A 19,787-nucleotide genomic window follows, 5' to 3' on the forward strand; every position below is an offset into this window, starting at 1 on the left:
GAAATGCAGAGTAATGCATTTGGGGATTAATAATAGGAAGGAACCGTATATGCTGGGAGGAGAGAAGCTGATATGCACGGACGGGGAGAGGGACCTTGGGGTGATAGTGTCCGAAGATCTAAAGGCGAAAAAACAGTGTGACAAGGCAGTGGCTGCTGCCAGAAGGATTCTGGGCTGTATAAAGAGAGGCGTAGTCAGTAGAAGAAAGAAGGTGTTGATGCCCCTGTACAGGTCATTGGTGAGGCCCCACTTGGAGTATTGTGTTCAGTTTTGGAGACCGTATCTGGCGAAAGACGTAAGAAGACTTGAGGCGGTCCAGAGGAGGGCGACGAAAATGATAGGAGGCTTGCACCAGAAGACATATGAGGAGAGACTGGAAGCCCTGAATATGTATACCCTAGAGGAAAGGAGAGACAGGGGAGATATGATTCAGACGTTCAAATACTTGAAGGGTATTAACGTAGAACAAAATCTTTTCCAGAGAAAGGAAAATGGTAAAACCAGAGGACATAAATTGAGGTTGAGGGGTGGTAGATTCAGGGGCAATGTTAGGAAATTCTACTTTACGGAGAGGGTGGTGGATGCCTGGAATGCGCTCCCGAGAGAGGTGGTGGAGAGTAAAACTGTGACTGAGTTCAAAGAAGCGTGGGATGAACACAGAAGATTTAGAATCAGAAAATAATATTAAAGATTGAACTAGGCCAGTTACTGGGCAGACTTGTACGGTCTGTGTCTGTGTATGGCCGTTTGGAGGAGGATGGGCAGGGGAGGGCTTCAATGGCTGGGAGGGTGTAGATGGGCTGGAGTAAGTACCGGGTAAAGCTTTGGATTCTCGCCCAGAAATAGCTAAGAAGAAAAAAAAAAAAATTTAAATTGAATCAGGTTGGGCAGACTGGATGGACCATTCGGGTCTTTATCTGCCGTCATCTACTATGTTACTATGTATGTTACTATGTGTATTGCCGCAACATGGCTCATATCAGGTCCTCTAATAGATTTTGTTCCTTTACACCAATTCTTAAGGGCCCATTGTGCTTTTTTACTGCTATAAAATAGGTACTAACATTTAGGTACCCGTTACATGCATAAATGATTAGAATACTGGCAGATATGCACATAAGGGTACACATATGAACATAAATAGCAAAAGTCCAGCTAATTGTTATTCGGTAAATATATGTACATCTTACCTACAAGGGGCTACTGAAAAGTCCTCAGCCCAGCCAACAAAGTTGGGGCAGTCCCCATCGAGGGCTATACACTTACCCCCTGTTCTACAAAACCGCACTAGCGTTTTTTAGCACAGAGAGCCGCGCTGAATGGCCTGCACTGCTCCCAATGCTCATAGGACCTCAATGAGCGTCGGGAGCAGTGCGGGCTATTCAGCGCGGCTCTCTGTGCTAAAAACAGCTAGCGAGGTTTCATAGAACAGGGAGTTAGTCTAGTGATTTTCTACTTTTATTTTTTCTGTTGGAAATTATGTGAAACAAAAAAAAGTGGAAAAATCTCATGACTAAGGGTATAGCCCTCGATGGGGACTGCCCCAACTTTGTTGGTTGGGCTGAGGACTTTTCAGTGGTCCTTGTAGCACTTATTTTACAGATAGGCATACTTTTGAGTGGAGTGTGGGTGGCATTCTCACTTATGTACCTTGTAGAATCTCTGGCACTTAGATGCGAGCATTAACACCGGTGGTTATAGACACCAATTTCATCTGTTAGGCTAATAGTCTATGAAGGAAGAAAGGTGTTTATATTTAGGCACATAGCTACAGAATTATCCCCTTTGATCCTATAGCAAAACTCCTCTGAATACAAGACTGGAAAAGTCATCCGCTGAATGGAGGATTGATTTTTTTCATATAGCGTGGAGCTATGAGCTAATTAGACAGAGTAAAGCACTGGAAAACCTGGAAAAAGAGGCAAAAACCCCGTTTCTACCTTCCATGCCTCATTATATCGAACTGCATTTACTTAGAAAATATATTTCTTTTATCCTTTATTCCCTGAACATTAATTCTTGGTTCCTTTTTGTGTTTGCCAGCATCTATCTTTAAACAGATGTGCCAAAATAAGGAAAAGACCTGAGGTCCCTAGGAAGTCGTCCCCTTTTACTGTTTGTTTTGCCTTGTTAATATTCTGTGGTATGTTCTCTCTCCCGCTCTGTTTCTGCACCCTTTTTCAATTACCTTAGCCTTCTGACCTTGCCGATTCCGCATCTGCATCTCCACACTCTAGCTAGAATGAGGCTTTTAACACATCTCCAAGGAGACCTTGCAAGAGTTGGCAGTCTGGGAAAGTGGGATGAATTCTATTAAGGGATACCCTTTTGTTTTATGAAGAAAGAATTACAGAGCTAAAACTAGAGATAGGGAGCCAGTTTCACGTTCTTGCCCATGCCATCTCCGGAAATGTTCATTTTGTTTGTTTCTATCTGGTCATTTTTCGTCACAAGAACATAGTTGTCAAGTGCGCACTCTTTTGAATGAGGGTGCCCTCTTTCTGAAAGAGTGTGTACCATGCATGCACACTCAGTGGTCTGCACTATTATAAGCATATGAATTTTCATGTTTTGTTCTGCTTGCTTCTATTGGATAATGACATGGAATGCAGTATGTCATTACATAGGCGTTGGAACAGTAGAGGCCACAGGGGCCATGGCCTCCCCCAAATTGGCGGTCAACAGTTGGTACCTGCCCTCTCACCCGTTTCCTGGTGTTGTACTTTATATCTTTTGGGATAGAGAATGACACAATGACAAAATTCATCACCGTTCCCGTCCCCACGGATAACCGCGGGAAACCATCTTCATGTCATTCTTTAAGGAGAGAGGGAAGAATCAGAGTATAATTGGGCACAACCACTGACCCGCAAGCTTTGCTTTGAAGAATGCTGGTGTAGAAGGACCGAGGTTGATATAGACACTAGAAAATGACATGGGTTTATTTTCCGTGGTTATCCGCGGGGACGGGAACGGTGATGAATTTTGTCACCGTGTCATTCTCTATTTTTGGGCAGCTGCTTTGCAGCATCAACGAGCTGGCCTGCCCGGAACCCTTCATTCTACTTCCGGGGGCAGGCCTGCTCGTTGACGTTGCACAGCGGATGCCCCGAAGATTTAAAGTACAATGCTGAGAGGAGGTAGGAGGTAGAGTCAGGAGCTAGTGATTGGCCGTGCCGCAGGATTCCGCTGGGGCTAGGGCGGAGCTCCTGGCCCCCCCCCCCAAACCAAACAGCGTTCCGCTGCCTATGTGTCTGTCATCGACATTTCTCATATCATTGCAAATGTACCAGTTCAAGTTACTTCTCAGACTAATTATGAGTTTCTGAAAACTTTTAAGAACATATCTATTTAGTAAATGTGTGTAAAAAGCAAAATGATGTGTGCATTTTATAGGTTTTTTTTTTAATGTTTAAATTATTATTCTGGACATTGCTTATATACCACAAATACCTGTACAAGTTCACCGTGGTTTACAATCCGCAAGAGTAGAGACAATGATTGTAATGTAATATAATGCCCTTCCCTACTTCAAACCTGACTCATCAGGTGTTAGGTAGAATTAGATGAAAGCCTTTTTAACATTAAACCTGTGGGGTTTTACTGCTATACTGAACTTTTGTTAAAGACAAAATGCCAACACAGTACTGGAGCCAGTGGGTTTAGCAAACTTTACATCCTTAATTTTTCTACCATTAGCTACAATGTGAACACATTTGTTTTAATTAAAGGAAAGCAGTGATTTTCCACTGACAGTTCAGCAGTTTTTATAATAAAGGGTTGTGTTTGCTTGATACGTTTCCTTATAGTTCTACATTTGTTTGAAAAAGATTGCTTTTTTTCCCCCTTATCATCTCTATGTCAACAGTGTCCATGTTTTTTTTCAAATTGAGCCTCATAACAACAAAAGAACAGCCAAACTGGGTCAGACCAAAAGTCAATCTTGCCCAGTATTCTGTTTCCACACTGGCCAATCCAGGTCACAAATACTGTATATACTCGAATATAAACCGACACGAATATAAACCGAGGTAACCTTTTCCCCCCAAAAAAGAGGAATAATGGTTGGCTCAAATATAAACAGGGGTGTGTGTGTGTGTATAATATTCAAGTGCAGTGTCTTGCCCTGCACCCTGTTCCCCCTCCCTCGCTGCTCTGCCAGTCTTCATCCAGCCCCTTCCCTGCCAGGTTCTGTGCCCTTTCCCCTCTCCCTCCCGATGCCTTGTAGGCTTCCACCGGGCCTGCCGTGAGACCTGAAGATCCAGCGGTGGCCGGGACAGGAAGAATCCCTCCCGCCTCATGTTGCAGCTCGATTCTAATTATTTTTATCTTCCTCCCGCCTCCCCCATGTACCCTAAGTATCCCTGATGGTCTAGCAGTGGCCGGGACAGGAGGATTCTAATTATTTTTATCTCCCTCTTGCCTCCCCCGCTTACCTTAAGTATCCTTGGTGATCCAGCGGTGAATAATGCCAGCAGCAACCTTCCTTTCCTCCTGCCCATGTAGAGCCACTAGCTGATTGGCTGCTGTGAGTTCTCACGGTTTTGCAACCTAGTGGCTCTGCATGGGCAGGAGCGAAGGAAGGTCATTCTTGCCGCAATTCACCACTGGACCACCAGGGAAGTCAGATAATTTGTGATGGGTGTTGGGGGGGGGGGAGGGCCCTTAATTAATTATTAATTATTTATATATAATGCATGCCTATTCATTGATAAATGAAGATAAGTTATATAAGACTGCAATAGTACCATAATGGGACAGACCAAAGGTCTATGATGCCCTATACCATTTTCAATAGTGGCCAGTCCAGGTAACAAGTATGGTTATGTTTATTAACTTGATATGCCACCTAGCATATCCAAATGTGAGTGATTTACAATAATAAAATAACAGTACCTGACAGGATGCCCAAAAAGTAACTAGATTTTATCTGCTTACTCTCACGGATAAGCAGAAGTGTTTCTGATATCCCTCTCCCCCCCTTAATGGTTTATGGGAAGCTTCCTCTAAGAACTGGCTAAAGTCTTTTTAAACATAGCTATGTACCTTGCAACAACAAATCCTACAGTTTAATTGTGTGTTGAATTGCAAAAATAATATTTTCTCTGATTTGTTCTAAATATGCTCTATAGTAAATAGATGGTGTGTTCCCTAGAGTCTGTACTTTTTGAAAGAACAAACAGCTGGTTTACTGGGCAATAGATATTTCCCAGTCCCAAAGGGCTTGCAATCTAGTTTTCTATCTGAGACATTAAACATTAATTGACTTCCCCAAGGAACATCAATGAGATCTGAACTGTTGCATTTTTAAATTCCATGGTCTGAGTGCCATATATGGCAAGACAGATCAGAATGGGCTGGAGTAGATGTTGATGGCAACTCCAGAAGCCATGAAGAAGGGCCAGTGCAGGGCAGACTTTTTTATGATCTGAGTCCTGAAAATGGCAAGGATGGTTCAGGAACAAATATGTGTATTTTATACCACATTCATCGCATATGAGTGTAGGGAAGGGATGACATCTTATTCTGGAACTTAGCAAGTAAAATATAATAATACAACTGGATTGTTGGTTCAATATTGCCTTGATAATAAATGTGATTGTTGGGCAGAACCATGCAGGTCTCTATCTGCCATTATCTGCATTATATGCACTTGTTTTTTCCCTTTAATGCTGTTTGTTACAAAACCTTGTCTACCACGGACCCCTAAGGAAGGTGTGTTGTCCGAAACAATGACTGTGTCGGGTCCCTTGGTTGGTAATAAGGTTGTATATACCATTAGAGTTTGAAATAAACAGTGCCTGCATCTTGTACATAGTCTGCAGTTGTTTTTGGTTTTTTGTATGTGTGTGTATGCCAATGAAAACCAGGCCTAAAAACTTGCGCCTAAGGTGTGCATGGATCGGGCATATTCTGTAACAGTGTGCCTAACTTTTCAGAAGGAACACAATCCCTCATGCTACTCCCCCGTCCATACTCCCTTTTGAGATCCACACACTAGAATGTATGTGCACCATCTTCAAGTTTCAATAAAATATGCTTAGAAAGTTGTGCATGTAAATTCTAATTAGTGCCAATTACTTGTTAATTGCCAATTATCAGAAGTGTTTGGCTTGTTAGACAATTAAACTACACACATAAATCAGCATTGTGCACAGATTTCTGTGCGCAGCCTTGGTCTTACTATACAGAATCCGACCCTATGCTACTTAATTTAAGCCCAAAGTGCCCCTTATCTTCAGTGGCTCATTTCTTTGAACAAGAGGAACATATTCTTTTCTGCCTTGACACTTGTGCAACCACACAGCTCCAGGCTTAGCCCCAAACCTGTTCTTGGGTTATGAGATCAAAGATAGTGAGGGTTACCTTTAGCCTGGTTTTCCTAACAAGTTGGAGCTGCAGTACTTGTGCTGCTGTGAATGCTGCACTGAGAATTTCTGGAGCAGGAGTTTGACTTCCAACCTTCTCACCTCTCTTTTCGCTACCGACGTTCTTTGCTGGACTGAGGTCTGTGGATGATATTTTTGGTATAAGGGGGACTTTGTCTTATTTTGGACAGCTGTGATATGAAACCCACCTACAGTCTGCACTTCACTTCTTCTTTGACTGCAGGGGTGCAGAAAGGAATTATTACTTAAGTATCTTTCACTGCCTTTTTGGGAGACCTTGTGAATATAAAAGTGAATGAAGGCTGCCTTTCATCTTTCGGGACTGCACTGTTCCCTGTTTCCAGGGCTTCTGCCTCAGGTCATGAGTAGCTATAGCAGCTTGTATTCAATTTCCAGGAACCCTAGTTACAGATAGAAAGAACAAACAACCAACAAGATGAAAAAAAAAAATGTTATTGTGCTTAGCTCTCTTTCTGATTGCCTTTGATCCATTTGCATCCATCTTTTCTCTGTATGATTGAAAGGCCAAGAGACCGATGAATTAAACCATGCACAGCAACCCACAATATGCAGAAATGCCAGTATTGGGGATGTTATACTTTTTTATGCCTAATAATGCCAGTTCTCTAAATGCTCCATTTACATGCCCCTTGCACCCATAAAATTACAAAATGCCACTGCTTATAGCTAAGTGTACACTTATCTGCAAAAGTGTCAGCAGAGCGCCTGACCACTGTAATAGTATACCTAAATGACATGCTTCCAGACGGCTTAAGACGCCTCTGTGCAGCACGACTAGGCTTTCCTATGCCAGGCTTCCAGGTGATGATGTTCTGGAGGCACAATTTTCAAGTTGTGATTAATATTTTTATGGGGGGGGTCGGTTCAGTTTGCAGTGCTTATCTGGTCACTTTAGGTGGTTTTTTTTGGCTTAAACCATGTTTTAAATGGTCTAAGTCAGAACGTCCAAGTTCCGTCGATCCTGTGCTATATAACTTTCGGTTATACATGCAGTATGACTAAGTCTAAGCCTGCCCACATCCCGCTCTCGACACACCTCCTGAAACGCCCCATTTAACTATGGTCGTTCAGCGGCACTATGAAGGCCTAGGCCTTTTAGAAATATGTCCAAAATCCGTTTTCATTATCAGCATTTGGACGTATTTTGACAATGTTCGTCCAAGTGCCGACTTAGGCCGGTTTCTGGACGTTTTTCTCTTTCGAATATGAGCCCCTTAGACTTTTTTAAGTGGATAATAAATAGAATAAATAACTAAATAAAACTATTAGGCAGATCTATAAAACACCTAAACTCTGACAACCTAACGTTATCCTTCCCATCTCTGAAAGGAGTAAAATACAAATCAACTCACAGCAAATATGTCATTCAACTGTCAAACTACAAAAATCTGGAACTTACTTCCCATAAAGATTCAAATTATTCCTAATTATACCCGGTTTTGAAAACCTCCCAGAAAATTTGGCTCTTCCATAAGTTTCTGTCAAAGACTTACACTGTATTCCCACACCTATGGGGACAAAAATGCTGTTAGTTAATCCGTTGCTTTTGAAATTCATCTATCACTACCGCTGTTAAGATATAAGAACTAATTCCAATTTTGCATTGTATCCATATTGTTATTCCATACTAATCTAATCTAATCTAAACCTTAAGTTTATATACCGCATCATCTCCATGAGAATGGAGCTCGACACGGTTTACAAGAACTTAAAATAGTGGGTAGAGAAGAAGAAAAAGGATTACATGAACTTATGTGTAGAAGGGGGGAGAGAAAGGGGGGAAGGATAGAGCTACAATTTGCTGGAAAGCCAGGTTTTCAGTTTTTTGCGGAATAACTGAAGGGAGCTCAGGTTCCGTAGCGGGGTGTTGAGGTCGTTCCAAAGACCTGTGATTTTGAAGAGAAGGGATTTTCCCAGTTTGCCTGAATAGTGGATGCCGCGTGGAGAGGGGAAGGCTAGTTTAAGCCTTTGGGCAGTTCTGGAGGAGTCGGGACTGGAGGAGTTGAAAGACAGTGGGATAAGAGGAGGCAGGATTCCGTGAATGATCTTGAAAGCCAGGCAGGAACATTTGAAATGGATTCTGGAGATTATTGGGAGCCAATGAAGTTTGGCAAGGAGTTCCACTTAGTGAGGATTTGGTAGGATATATGAGACCATATATAACATAACATAACACTGAATAAAGCAGATCTCAGCTATCTGGGCCCTGTATGCTGCCATTAATTCCTACACTCTGGGGCTAGAAAGGAGAGTGGTATGTGAAACGACACATGAAGGCTGATTGAAAAATAATGAGACTGCCCCTGTTTTTCTTTCCAAGAAGTAGACATGGCAATGCTGCTGGTTCTTGTGAAGCTCATACATCAACGTTTCTGGACCTGCAGTTGGATTGTTGGGTTACAGCGAGAGGAAGAACTTCGATGTTTCAGAGCAGATTCCCGATTTCCTGACATCGATTGTAATGTGTGACGAATTGTGGATTCATTATTATGGTCCAGAATTCAAACAGTCCAGTGTATGGGAACACACAAATTTGACTCCGCCCAAAAAATTCAATCACACACCTCTGGCGTCCTCTCACAGACAAGTCTTCCTCATCTGACATGATGAAATGTATGAAGTTCTTCCTCTCCCTGTGACCCAGCAATGAGGACTACAGCAGTCCAACTGTAGGTTCAGAAATGTCAGTGTATGAGCTTCACAAGAACCAGCATCGGTTAAGTTACACCTTTTGGTGGGAATCTCTACGTCATATTTTTTAAATGGCCATACAAAAAGGAACATTTTAGTTTGGGGACCATTGACAAAATTCTGTAAGGAATGATAATTAAACTGGTCTTATTTGGGGCCCTTTCATTATACACATCCTGGGAGGGTGGGGGGTGGGGGAATATTGTTCTAACATTTTAATTGGGGAAAAATATTGAAAGATTCTATGTATTTCTTTTTCTTGACTATTAGGTGGGTGGGAGGGTTAAAATGATTGTTCATATATATCTGTAAGATCAGTGTGTGGTTTTTTTGTACTACTATATGTATATATATATATTTGTTTTGCACAGTTGTGTTTGTAAATCAATAAAGATTTTTTTTTTAAAAAAAGAAGAGCCAGCACAGCATTGCCACATCAACTTCTTGGAAAGAAAGACAGAGCCAGTCTCATTACTTTTCAATAGCTGTTGCAACTCTCAAAGCCACCATTGATGTCTCTTGCTTCTATGAGATGCCAAGAGCAGAGCTCAGTTGCTGGTCTGGACCTGAGCATTAGATAGCGGTGACTTTTATTCGTGGCGTGGCTGGTCAGGGTTGAAGGGTGAGAAACACAATCCTGTGGTACAGTCTGTGTACAGGTAAATATCAAAAAGATGGTTGCATCAGGAAACTGGGAAGCCTAGGTGAGCCTTGTTTTTAAAAAAATCTGCTGTTATGTCCTTTGTTTCATTTTGTATATATGAAAAGAGAATATTCAGAAGACGTTATAAAGCAAGTCATTGTTGTATGGGCGTTTTCCCACTTTCCTTCTTCCTCACACATGCAGCACTTTGGCATAACCACTTGTGCAAAGTACTCCTGAGTGAATTTTAATAAATTAATTGCTCAGCCCTGGAGCAGTTGCTGATTTAGTACCATACAGTGGAGCGGGAGGGAGAGGGACGGGGTAAAGAATCTGGAGAAAAGAACAGCTGCAACATAAAGGTTTTCTGTCAGGTGTCCAAGACATGTCCCCAGGCTGAGAACTTGAACTTCAAGCACATCTGTAATTAGAACTCTCTTCACAAAGCAGATGGAACTTAGCATCTCATCTAGGACGAAGGAAGGACTATGAAATACCATGGGCAGGCCTTCTTAATGCTACATTTAATTAAATATATCTTTAATTTTACATTTATAGGCTGTTTCCTTGAACAAAGTTCAATCTCATGTGCTCCAACACCTAGGTTCTCCCACTCCCACATTGTTTCGGTGTACCATTAACTTGCTTTAGTTATACGACCTAAAGCACGGTGGAATGCCTCAGGGGAAACTGAAGTACATTCCTGCATGTGTTCCAAGTAATTAAAACAGAAAATGGTCTCTGTAACTGGGCATGGCATCTTGGTAATAAAAAAAAATGCATCTGAAATGTTGGAGGATGGAACATAGAATGGTTCTGCCAAAACTCCCTCTGTGTAGCCTGCACAGGCATGCTGAATTTCGATTGGAGAGGCACTTGCAGAGCACCTACTCATTGTATCTATTTGGTTATGACTTTGGTATGACTTGGTACCTGTGTCCCTCAGGGATCTCCACTATCGCCTACACTCTTTAACATCTATTTGATCTCCCTGGCCAATTTATTACAAGAACTGAAACTTAGAGCTCCTTTTACGAAGCCGTGTTAGCGGTTTAACACGCGTAATAGTGCGCGCTAAACTGCCGGCCGCACTAGCCGCTACCGCCTCCTCTTGAGCAGGCGGTAGTTTTTCGGCTAGCATGGGGCTTAGCGCATGATAAAAAGTCACGTGCGATAAAGCCGCTAACGCGTCTTCATAAAAGGAGTCCTTAGGTTTTTTTATTTATGCAGACAACATTACCCATGACGTCGTTTACAGTGGACGTAAAAGCTCAGATTGCAGCCATTTTGACTGAGGTAAAGGGCTCCTTTTATCAAGGTGCGCTACGGGGGTTAGCGCGTCGGACATTTCATCACACGCTAACCACTGCGGCAAGCCCAAAAACTAACGCCTCGTCAATGGAGGCGTTATCGACTAGTGCGGCAGGCGGTTTAACGCGTGGTATTCCACGTTAAACCCCTACCGCGCCTTAATAAAAGGACCCCAAAATGTTGCATGTGTAGATTTAAAATTAAACTTAATGCTGAAAAAACAAAGTTTTTTCTTGATAGTCCAAATGACATTATTTCAGACAAACAAGTTTTAATTAATAACCAAATTTTTTATATAAGAACATAAGAAATGCCTTCACCGGATCAGACCCTAGGTCCATCTAATCCGGCGACCCGCACACGCGGAGGCCAAGCTAGGTGTTCTCTACCTTGTTTACCCGTGTCCCTCAATGTGATTTGCATGAAGATATGCATCCAACTTGCCCTTAAATCCCAGAATGGTGGTCTCTGTCACAACCTCCTCTGGGAGAGCATTCCAGGCGTCCACCACTCGCTGTGTGAAGCAGAACTTCCGGATATTAGTCCTGAGTCTGCCTCCCCTAAGTTTTAGTCCATGACCTCTTGTTCGAGTCACTGTTGACAATGTGAATAACGAAGATTCTTGCTCCATTTTGTCAAAACCTTTTAGTATTTTAAAAGTCTCTATCATATCCCCTCGCAGCCTTCTCTTCTGGAGGGTAAACAATCCCAGTTTATCGAGGCGTTCTTCGTAACTCAAATTCTTCATACCATCTATTAGTTTTGTGGCTCGTCTCTGCACCCTCTCTAGTAGGGTTATATCTTTCTTTAGGTAGGGAGACCAGTGTTGGACACAGTATTCCAAGTGTGGTCTGACCATTGCTCTATAAAGCGGCATTATGACATCCACCGATCTACTCGTGATGCCCTTCTTTATCATACCAAGCATCCTGTTTGCTTTCTTTGCCGCCGCTGCGCATTGAGCCAACGGCTTCAGGGTCCTGTCTATCAGTACCCCCAGGTCCCTTTCTTGTTCGCTCTTGCCCAATGTTACACCTAACATTTTATATTCTTGTTCTTTGTTATGCCTTCCCAGGTGCATCACTTTGCATTTTTCTATATTAAATTTCATCTGCCACTTTTCCGCCCATTTCTCCAGTTGGTTCAAATCTCTTTGAAGTGTGTCTCTGTCTATTTGCGACCCAACTGCCCGACATAGTTTTGTGTCATCTGCAAACTTGATTATGTTACTTGTTGTTTCCTCTTCTAGGTCATTTATGTAGATATTGAACAAGATGGGCCCAAGAACCGATCCCTGGGGCACGGTTCTCCCAGTCCGAGAACTTCCCATTTATGCTCACCCTCTGCAATCTGTTCTCCAGCCATTTGCCTATCCATCTTAGTATATCCCCATTTATTCCATGTCTTTGTAGTTTCCTCATGAGCCTTGCATGTGGTACTTTGTCGAATGCTTTCTGGAAGTCCAAGTATACGATATCCACCGGTTCTCCACTATCAATATGTTGGTTCACCTTCTCAAAAAATTGAAGCAAATTTGTCAAACATGACTTCCCCTTCCTGAAACCGTGTTGACTAGCTCTCATCAGGTCATGATTATCCAAGTGCTGCACTATGCTATCTTTGATTAGTGCTTCAACCATCTTCCCAGGAACCGACGTAAGACTCACAGGTCTGTAGTTTCCTGGTTAAACTAAACTAAACTAAACTAAATCTTGGGTTTATATATCACATCATCTCCACAAGTGGAGCTCGACACGGTTTACATGGTTTGGGAAAGAACGGAACTCCAATGGAATTATATAAGTAGTAAGAAGAGAAGTTAGGTGTAAGAGTACCAGGGAGGGGACGGGGTTACATTTTGGAGAAGAGCCAGGTCTTCAGATGCTTACAGAATAGTAGAAGGGAGCTCAAGTTGCGGAGAGGGGAAGAGAGACTATTCCAGAGCTGAGCGATTCTGAAGTGGAGGGAGGACCCAAGTTTACCAACGAGGGAGATGCCTTTTAAGGAGGGGTAGGATAATTTTAGTTTTTGCGTGGATCTAGTGGAAATTAGATTTGATGAATTCCAGGATAGAGGAATAAGGGAAGGAAGGATGCCGTGGAGGATCTTGAAGGTTAGGCAGGCACATTTAAAGTGGACCCTGGAGATAACAGGAAGCCAGTGGAGCTTGGACAGGAGCGGTGAGACATGGTCAAATTTACTTTTTGAGAAGATAAGCTTAGCCGCGGTGTTCTGGATTAGTTGGAGTCTATGGAGGCTTTTCTTTGTTAAGCTTAGGTAAATGGAATTGCAATAATCCAATCTGGAGAGGATGATGGATTGTACGAGGACGGCAAAGTGTTTTTGGTGGAAGCAGGACCTCACTTTCCTCAGCATGTGAAGGCTGCAAAAGCATTTTTTTATCAGGTGATTGAGGCCAGCAGCGTGCCTGATTTTAAGGCCAAATGGGATCAGCACATGGGATCTATTCACAGGGCAAAGGTAGGGGAGGGACATTAGGGTGGGCAGACTAGATGGGCCGTGGGCCCTTATCTGCCGTCTATTTCTATGTTTCTATGTTTCTATGGAGTTGAGGTGGTCGTTGAAGGATAGTGAGGAGTCTATGGTGATGCCCAGAACTTTGCTAGAGAACTCCAACTGTAGAGAGGAGCCTGTGGACAATGGGATGGAGGTGGGTAGTTGGTCAAGTTTAGGGCTGAGCCAAAGTAGTTTGGTTTTGGACTCATTCAGTTTCATTTGTACAGTGAGAGCCCAGGAATGAAGGTTGGTTATGCATGAGGAGATGTTTGCTGCGAGATTGGTGAGGTTCGCGTCGGTCTCGAGGAGGACCAGGATATCGTCGGCGTAAGTGTAAAGTATTTCTAGGGGAGATAGGTGGAGGAGATTCAGGGAGGACATATAAATGTTGAAGAGGATAGGAGATAGGGGTGAACCTTGTGGGACTCCACATGTCAGTTTCCATGGGGAGGATGAGGTGCCATTCTTGGTAACGGTGTAAGAGCGAGAACGTAAGAAGTTCGAGAACCAGTCAAGAACTGTGGAGCTAATGCCTATCTCGGAGAGTTGGAAGATTAGAATGTCATGATGGACAACGTCAAAGGCTGCAGAGAGGTCGAATTGAAGAAGAACGGCAAATTTTTTGTGAGAATGAAGTTGTTGAATCTTCGAGATTAGGGAGGCCAGGAGGGATTCAGTACTGAAGTTGGGTCTGAAGCCGTATTGATAGGGTAGGAGAATAGAGAATCTTTCCAGGTAGGATGAGAGTTGGGAGGAGACGATGGACTCAAGCAGTTTGGTTAGGAGAGGAATGTTTGCTATTGGGCGATAATTGGATGGAATGGAGGGATCTAGGTCAGCTTTTTTCGGTAGGGGGGGTCAATGCAATGTGTCCCATTTCTGGGGAGAAGAGGCCCGATAATAGGGCAGAATTTATGAGTTTGGTGAGAGATGAGATGGCCTGTGCGGGTATTTTCTCAAATAGATAGGATGGGAATGGGTCCAAGGTGCAATTACAGGATTTCATTCAGGCAGAGCTTGAGGACCTTCGATTCAGATACTTGCTCAAAGGCAGTCCAGGATCTGTTGACTGGGACAGGGGTGGAGACATTTAGAGAAGGATTGGGGGTGGCGGACACCAGAGAGTTGTAGGAGACTGCGGGAGGGAAGGAGCTTCTTAAGGAGGTGACCTTTCCATTGAAGAAGTTTGCTAGTAGATCGGCTGATGGGGAGGAGGGAAGTATAGAAGGGTTGTTGTTAGGAGTTAAGGAGCGCCAGATATTGAACAGCATACTATTCTGGTTGTTTGATCTGGAGATCTTGTCACCATAGAAGTTTTTCCTAGCTTTTTTGAGTATGTTGTTGTAGAACTTAATGTTGACTCTCCAGGTTTGTTTGTCTGTGGGGGATTTAGATTTTTTCCAGATGCGTTCCAGGGATCGACATTTTTGCTTTAGTACCCTGTGGTATGGGAGGTACCAGGGGGCCTTACGGGAGTAGGAGATGGTTTTGGTGGAAAGCGGGGCGAGAGAGTGGTAGGTGGATTCTGAGAGAGTAAGCCAGTTGTGCCAGTTAGTTACTGAATCTGTAGGCTTAGGTTTGGATGAGAGATTGTCGAGAAATTTGGACCAGAACTGGTCACTTGAAATTTTCTTGCGGAAAGTAATGGACTTAGAGTTATGGGGTAAGGTTCCAAGGTGTGACATGAAAATGGGGAGACAGAAGGCTCCTAAGAAGTGGTCGGACCAGGGAACGTGGTTCTCCCCTTGATCCCTTTTTAAAGATTGGGATGACATTTGCTATCCTCCAGTTGTCTGGTATTTGTCCGGTTCTAATTGACAAGTTGGCTAGGGATTGTAACAGTTCTCTGATTTCTACCTTAAGCTCCTTAAGCACTCTCGGGTGAATTCCATCCGGTCCAGGGGATTTATCGCTTTTTAGTTTATCGATCTGATAGTATATCATGTCCAAATCCACATTCACTGTGGTGAGGCTTTCCTCAATTTCTCCCTTGAATACTCTCCCTGGTTCAGGTATTGTTGCAGTGTTCTCTTTGGTAAAGACAGACGCAAAGAATGAATTTAGTCCAGGGGTGTCCAATGTCGGTCCTCGAGGGCCGCAGTCCAGTCGGATTTTCAGGATTTCTCCAATGAATATGCATTGAAAGCAGTGCATGCACATAGATCTCATGAATATTCATTGGGGAAATCCTGAAAACCCGACTGGATTGCGGCCCTCGAGGACTGACATTGGACACCCCTGATTTAGTCTATCTGCAATCTGTTTGTCTTCCTTGATGTACCCTTTCTTTCCTAGGTCGTCGAGAGGGCCCACTGCCTCTTGTGCTTGTTTTTTTCCTTTTATATATCTAAAAAAGGGCTTGAAGTTCTTGGCTTCCTACGCAATCTTTTCCTCATAGACTTTTTTGCCTCTCTTACCGCCTTGTGACACTTCTTCTGGTCAACCTTGTGAATGTTCCAGACCTCAGTTGTTTGTTCCTGTTTCCATTTTTTAAACGAGTTCCTCTTTTCCCTTATCGCATCTTTCACCTCCTTAGTTAGCCAAGCTGGTTCTCTTTTGTTCTTATTTTTCCTTCCTTTGGATATCTGCGGGATGTAGAGATTCTGTGCTTCAATGATGGTATTTTTTAGTAGGGACCATGCTTGTTCGACCGTTTTGAGTTTATCTGTCCTTTTCTTGAGCCGCTTTTTTACCATGGCTCTCATGTTGTCATATTTCCCTTTTCTGAAGTTAAAGGTTGTGGTTTGAATCTTGGTTTGTTTCCTCTATTAGGATTTTGGGGGTTATACTAGACCGTTGATTAGCATTTGAAGAGCATACGGACTTCATGATAAAGAAATGTTTTCGGACCCTTTGGAAATTACTAACTATTAAAAGATATTTTGACTTCGCTTCTTTTAGATTTTTAGTACAATCTTTAATTTTATCAATTCTTGACTATTGTAATATTATCTATTTGGCATCTTACAAGAAAAATTTAAAACGTATTCGTTTAATACAAAATGCAGCAGTGCGTTTAATTTTTGGTCTGAAGAAGTGTGATCATATCAGTCCTTTTTATCAGCAGCTGCATTGGTTGCCTTTTGAAGCACATATTCTTTTTAAGTTTAGTTGTCTTTGCTTTAAAGGTCTTTTCAGTCTGGCTCCAGGTTACTTAGCCTCCCAATTTACCTGTTATAGATCATTAAAAAATACCCAGAATGATTTTATGTTTATGTACCCCTCTATTAAGGCCTGTCAATTCAAGCGATTTTTAAATAAGACATTTGCTTTTCAATTAGGAAAACTGAATTCTTAGCTGACTCCTTTGATCTTTCAAATGTTTTCGTATACTGCTTTTAGAAGGATTTTAAAAACATATTTGTTTGATAAATTTAATACATAATTGTTTTTAACTTCAATTTTACTATGGGTTCCTATTACTAAGGTGTGCTAGGGCTTTAACGCATGCTACATTGCCGCGTGCGCTAGACCTTAACGCCTGCATTGAGCTGGCATTAGTTCTAGAAGCGTAGTGCACGGTGTAGCGCGCGGTAACTTCCTGCATGCACTAAAAACGCTAGCGCACCTTAGTAAAAGGAGCCCTATGCCTAATATGTATATTTCACTGATTATCCAGTTCTTCTTCTTTGTGAACTACCCGGATCTTTTGTGGGTAGGTGGTATACAAAAATAAAGTTATTATTATTATTATTATTATTACTGTTACTCTGATAACTGCTAATACAATTACACTTTTACTGACGTTACCCTAGAAGGACCCTGGGCAATGTGGGATTGGGTGACTAGCCCAAGGTCACAAGGACCAGCATTGAGCTTGAACCCACTACCTCAGGGTGCTGAGGTGGTGACTCTAAGTTCTAGGCCATTCCCCTCCTCATCCATGTAGTAGTAAATGATACCCAGATTTGAGAGCAGAAAAAAAAGAGCACTAAGCTCTGTTCTACAAACGGCATCTAGAGTTGGGCATAATGTACAGAATAGAACAGTGTTTCTCAACTCAGTCCTTGAGTTCCCCCCTTGCCAGTCAGGTTTTCAGGATAGCCACAATGAATATGCGTGAAAGAAATTTGCATATAACGGAGGCAGCATATGCAAATCAAGTTTATGCATATTCATTGTGGCTATCGTGAAAACCTGACTGGCAAGGGGGTAGAAACATAGAAAATGACGGCAGAAAAGGGCTTCGGCCCATCTAGTCTGCCCACACTAGTGATCCACCCCCTAACTTCCTCCATGAAGAGATCCCACATGCCAATCCCATCTTTTCTTAAAATCTGGCACGCTGCTGGCCTCGATTACCTGTAGTGGAAGATTATTCCAGCGGTCAACCACCCTTTCGGTGAAGAAATATTTTCTGGTGTCGCCATGAAATTTCCCACCCCTGATTTTCAGTGGATGCCCTCTTGTTGCCGTCGGTCCTTTAAGAAAGAAGAGATCTTCTTCCACCTCGATACGGCCCGTGATATATTTGAATGTCTCGATCATGTCTCCCCTTTCTCTGCATTCCTCGAGTGAGTAAAGCTGCATCTTACTCAGCCGTTCCTCATACGGGAGATCAAGGACTGAGTTGAGAAACAGTGGAATAGAACATAGCGTCGGGATCTGTGCTCAGTTTTGGGAGCGAAGATTTATACCAATTGAAACCTGGTCTAAATCCTTGCACCAAATTCAGTTAGTGCATTTTATGAAAGGCTGACCACTGTAATCAGGTTTGAGGACAGATATTCAGTGCTGGCAAAGAATGTCTGGGTCATTAGTGGCTCCCAGAGTTATTCACAAGCTTCCCATGAATTTGATTGTGCTTGATCAGAAAATAATTTAAAAAAAAAATTTTTTTTAAGCCAATCATGGGGTCCCTCAAAGTCACTGATTATATAAAGCTCCTTTTTTTTTAAATAAAAAAATTGCTATTATGAAAGCAGGTTGGAGTTGCTATTTCCAGCGAACAGCTAGAGACACGATGGGGGTGGGTACGTGAAGGCATGTGCACGGCAGGGGAGGAGTAAAGGATGGGTACCAGCACCAAGACGGCACTTTGGGTGGACTGTCCCCGTCACCCACCCCTTTATTACACCACTGAGCGAATTTCAGCTTTTTCCTTTCTATCAGAAAAGTACCGAACAAAAAAAGTGGAAACTCGCTGGACTAAGTGTATAGCCCTCGACAGGGCCGGATTTTCCTATAGGCTAACTAGGCTTCAGCCTAGGGCCTCAAGATCAAGAGGGGCCTACATTTAAATTGTTAGCAAAATTAAAATTACACTATTCTAAAAACAGTGAACACTGAACCGAAAATAAGGAGAAATTCTATGCTTCGGGATCGGAACTGGCTCCGGCCGCAACGGGTCGCCGACTCGGCTTCTCCTTTTCTTTTTCTCGCCCTGGGAGGAGGATCGGGGAGGGAAAGACTTCAGTCCGGAAACAGCTGGGCAAAGCCCAGCCCCGCGGGGAGAGAGGCAAAACGTGGATCCGTCAGGACAGGGCGGCCCAGACTGGTATCGGGGGGGGGGGGGTTCAGTGGAAGGGGGATGGGAGGCAGGCAGGTTAGCATCGGAGGGGGGGTGGGGGGGGTTTAATGGAAGGCAGGCAGGCAGGATGGCATGGGGGGTGTTCAATGGAAGGGGGATGGGAGGCAGGCGGGCAACGGAGGGGGGTGAGGTGAGGAAGGACACACTGGGGGCACTATGGACATAGGAAGGGGCAATGTTGTGTGTTATGTTTGATTAGTTATTGTTACAAGTACTATATATGGTGCTGAGAATAAATGTCCAAATAAGTGTTCTCGACTTTTTTTTATTTATTATCCGTGTCACATTTTTTATAAAGGTTAGTACCAATAACAACATGTTTCATTTAACATATTGATACAGTAATGATGTATTTTATTATCTCTCATGTAATTTACAAACTTAAAAATGGGAGGTGAAAGGGCCTCATAAGTGGAATAGCCTAGGGCCTCTTTTCATCTAAATCCGGCCCTGGCCCTCGATGGAGACTGCCCCAGTTTTATTGGTTGGGCTGAGAACCTTTCAGCACCCTCCTGCACATTGGGCTGTTTTGGGGCTGCTTTTTCAAGGTACTTGGGTGGGATTATAAAAAGTATCTGGCAACACTGGCAGAGTGGAAATATGCAACTACAGAGAAACTGCAGAACTCACTAGGAAATGCTGTGGGAGCAGAGGTCCCAGGATTCTGAACTGCTGAACTAATGGA

The 19,787-nt window shown here is 43.0% G+C and overlaps 1 protein-coding gene across 5 annotated transcripts in view; it reads left to right on the forward strand.

Moving 5' to 3' along the window:
• The window catches only part of FHOD3 (formin homology 2 domain containing 3), a 967,501-nt gene that overhangs the window by 456,462 nt on the left and 491,252 nt on the right, over window positions 1-19,787 (forward strand). The gene's annotated exons all lie outside the window — the stretch shown is intronic.

Source organism: Geotrypetes seraphini, chromosome 2 (genome assembly GCF_902459505.1).
Source record: "Geotrypetes seraphini chromosome 2, aGeoSer1.1, whole genome shotgun sequence".
Lineage (NCBI taxonomy): Eukaryota > Metazoa > Chordata > Amphibia > Gymnophiona > Dermophiidae > Geotrypetes > Geotrypetes seraphini.